This window comes from Eschrichtius robustus, chromosome 19 (genome assembly GCF_028021215.1).
Source record: "Eschrichtius robustus isolate mEscRob2 chromosome 19, mEscRob2.pri, whole genome shotgun sequence".
NCBI classification, from domain to species: Eukaryota; Metazoa; Chordata; class Mammalia; order Artiodactyla; family Eschrichtiidae; genus Eschrichtius; species Eschrichtius robustus.
In genome coordinates this window covers 23,525,042-23,529,294 of record NC_090842.1, presented here as the reverse complement: position 1 = coordinate 23,529,294, position 4,253 = coordinate 23,525,042, and the positions used below count along the sequence as shown (strand labels likewise).

At 31.9% G+C, this 4,253-nt stretch overlaps 1 non-coding gene across 1 annotated transcript; it reads right to left on the bottom strand.

The window, feature by feature from the left end:
* Positions 1 to 3,633: 3,633 nt before the first annotated feature.
* TRNAG-CCC (transfer RNA glycine (anticodon CCC)) lies at positions 3,634 to 3,706 on the bottom strand. Its single transcript has one exon. It is a non-coding gene; the product is annotated as a tRNA-Gly (tRNA).
* Between the last annotated feature and the right edge of the window lie 547 nt (positions 3,707 to 4,253).

The following is a 4,253-nucleotide window of genomic DNA, read 5'->3' as shown; positions in this document are numbered from 1 at the left end:
AAAGGAAGGCAAAATGAAATGTTTCTTCAATAGAGAATATGAAAGAAAAGATAGAAAAGAAAAATTTTTGAAGCACTAAATGGAAAGTATGGAGGTGTAAAGTAAAATAACTAAAATAAAAATCCACTGGAGGGGCTCAAGAGTAGACTTGAACCGGCGTAAGAACAGGAAAACAAATTTAGACTGGTAGAGATTATGGAATCTGAAAAACAGAGAAAAATAAATGTCAAGAAAATAGTTTGAGAAAAATGTGAGATACATTTAAGAATACCAACATATGCATAATGGGAGTACAAGAAAGGAGAAGAGAGAGAAAGAAACAGAGGAACTATTTGAAAAATAATAGCTAAAAATTTCTCAAAATTGAAAAAAAAATTTTTATCTAAATACCCAGGAAAGTCAACAAACTCCAAGTCAGATGTATACAAAGAGATTAACACACAAAGAGATCATTATAACAATGCTAAAATATAAAGACAAAGAGAAAAATCTTGAAAGTAGAAAGAGAAAAATGATTTACCGCATACAAAAGGACTCCAGTAAGATTAAGAGCTGACATCTCAATAGAAACAATGGAGGTCAGAAGACAGTGTGTTGATGTTGAAAGAATAAATATTGTCAACCAAGACTCATATCCAGCAAAACTATTTTTTAAAGATCAAGGCAAAATAAAGCTTCCGCAGATAAATATGAACAGAGATTTTTTTTTTTTTTGCTAGCAAATCTGCCTTAAAAGAAATATTAAAATGTATTTTTCAGGCTGAAAGCAAGTGCCCCCAAATAATAATGCAAATCCTCACTGACAAAAGAAAGCATCAGTAAAGGTGATTCTGTAATTATACCAAACACTATAAATGTATATTTCATCTCTTTTCTTCACTGTTTAAAAAGCAATTATATGAAATAATATACCACACTTTCAATAATAGATAAAACAACTAGACAGAAGATCAACAAATTATTAGAAGACTTGAACATAATACAAACCAACTAGACCAAACACTATAGACATCTATAGAACACTCCACACAACAACAGATTTTACATTTTCTCAAGTTCACACAGGACATTCTCCATGATAGACTATATGCTAGGCCATAAAATCAACCTCAGTCCATTTAAATAATACAAACTATGTTCTTGGGCTATAATGGAATGCAATTAGAAATCAATATCAAGAAAAAATTTGGAGAAACTGACAAGTAAGTGGCAATTAAAGAAATACTCCAAATTAACCAATGGGTGAAGAAAAAGAATTTAAAAGATAAATCAAAAAAATACCTTGAAATGAATGAAAATAAAGAAACAGTATACCAAAACTTATGCGATGTAACTAAAGCATTGCTTAGAGTGAAATGTATAAAGTGTGTATATTAAAAAAGAAGAAAGATCTCAAATCAATACTTTAAATTTCTAAATTAAGACATGCAAAAAAGAGAAAACTAAATCTAAACAATAAATGAAATAATAAATATTAGAGGGGAAATTAATTGAAGAGAGAATAGAAATCTAATAAAGAAAATCAAGGAAACAAAAAGCTTTATCAGAAAAATAGTTGATGGTAAGTAAGGACATGATGTTGAACATCATTGCCACCAGGGAATTATACATCGAAACTACAATGAGATGCAATTATATATACCCATTATAAAGGGTAAAATTAAAATGTTTTATAGTTGCTGAAATTAAAAATATACATATCTGGCAATATCAAACACTGGTAAAGATGGAGAACAACTGAAACACATTTCTTTCTGGTACAAATTCACAATAATATACCCATTTTGAAAAAAACATTTTGGTAGCTTCTTATAATATTAAAATATACTTCCCATATGACTCAGCAACCCCACATTTTAGGTCTTTACCCAAGAAATATAAATATATGTTGCACAAAGACATATGGTTTTGTTTGAGTGACATATATAAATGAATGCTCATAGAAGCTTAATTCATAATAGCTGCAAATCACACAGAATTCACATCCCATCAGTTGGTGAATGTATAAAAGATTTATGTTATCTATTCATATAATAGAATATTAGTCAGCAATAAAATAAAGAATGAACCACTAATGCATGAAACAACATGGATGGATTTTAAATTTGGTATGCTAAATGAAATTAGTCAAACACAAAAGACTACATACAAAGTGGCTCCATTCATATGAAATTCTAGACATGATAGAAAGCAGTTCAGTGTTTGCCAAGGGCAGAATGCTAGAGTAGGAAAATGACTGCAAATTGGTATGAGGGATCTTTTGAGGTGCTGGAAATGTTTAACATAATGATTGTGATGGTGATTACATGGGTAAAAACTCATTCAACTCTGCACTTATATTTGGTGAATTTTATTTTATGTAAATTATATCTCATTAAAGCTAATTAAAATAGAGAGATAAATTATGTATACTTAACACAGCTGTACAATCTGAGTCTGTTTTCTTTTCCTTTTCCTTTATTTTCTGAATATATAGGAGAGTAAGTCTTCCTTCTTCCAAACCAACGCCTACTCACTATGGAATAGACTTACTTTTTACATTTCAGAGCAGGCTTCCGCATTTCATATTCTGTAACCATCTACTGGCTGGGATATTTCTTACAACTGTTTTCAAAAACAAGGTAAGCTTTATTTTTCAAAGCATTCAAAGCATGTAAATGATCACATCACTTTAAAACATGACTATGCAGTGGTTTACACATGAGGAAAAACATAACCCCATGGTATACTGCCATAATTTGACTGTGAAGTTGCTCATTATTTTGGTTAAGAGAAAACAGTGTGAAGAGTTTTAGCCCATATACTACTACCAAGCATATATTTAGCTCATATCAATAACTCATATTAATTTATTCATACATTTATTTTTAAAATATATCATTCAAATGAGTGGAACACACACCTACTGAATATATTTTTTTCAGAAGAGTGTAAGGTTGAACATCACAGATAGAGAATATCATATTTGAGATGACAATTTAAAAAGAGATGGAGTTATTTGAACAAATTTGAGGATCACTCAAGTAAAAGTTAATAGTGCATATTAAGTTATTTTGTAAAGAAATCAAAGTCCAAATACGAATCCTAAATTGTATCCTAGTTTCTGTCCAGAAATATCTATTACTGAAAACCCAATATACTTTGTTGCTAAGAAAAAATAAAAGAAGATTTCTTTCTATTCTTAAAATCTGTGGACTCATTTGACAATACTAAAGATGTATAAACAAATCTGTTACAGCTTTATAAACAAGGTATTAAAAATTGCAGTGGGACATCTTAGATACAAGCTGCAATTGGTGCTAAGATCTGCTTTCAGAGTCTACTTCTGTAAAAAGTAAGGAGGTAATAATCTGACACTGTTTATGTGTTCTCCCACTGTATAAAGATGGGAGGTCTAAATTGGCTCTAGGATACCCCTTAAGAGTGCCAACTTATCCATAAAGCACAGCAGGCACAGTGCCCAGGGCCCATGTTACCTTTAGAGACCATGGATATATTTTAATTTATTTTATATTTATTTATTATTTATTTGGCTGTGCCGGGTCTTAGTCGCTGCACACGAGATTTTTGTTGCAGCATGTGGGATCTTTAGCTGCAGCATGTGGGCTCTTAGTTGCGGCATGTGGGATCTAGTTCCCTGACCAGGGATCAAACCTGGGCCCCCTGCATTGGGAGTACAGAGTCTTAACCACTGGACCACCAGGGAAGTCCCTATTTTAATTTATTTTAAAATGAAAAATTTTCAAAATGAATATATCTGGCTGGATTATTGTTGTCTTTATGCAACACACTCATATAATTTTATTTATTTACCATCTGATTGCATCTCGATGGTCAACATTTGAGCAAAGTTCATGGATCAGCGAATATTTGTACAAACAATGAATGGGTGCTCTGTAATAATACTGAATCTTCTTAAAGGGCAGGCTTAGAGAATGTCTGCATTCACATGCATACCAGCCACTGGAGGGCAAGCAGACATGGGAGAGGGATAGTGGCAGGAACTGGCCTTGTGATACCTAAAACTGTGTTGCATGACCTCCTGGGTTTTACGTGCCAGAAGATGACAATTACTGACTTTGTCCCTGAACTAGACTATATTTTTTAAAAACATAAATTGAAAATAAATGACCGTTATTGGGCCACTCTTCTTGGTAGTGGAAAAGAATCTTACTCAGGTTGTTAATTATGATTATTTATCCCACCACTGTTTGTTTTGCTCTGAGTGATGCCTCATACAGTATCCTTTTTGT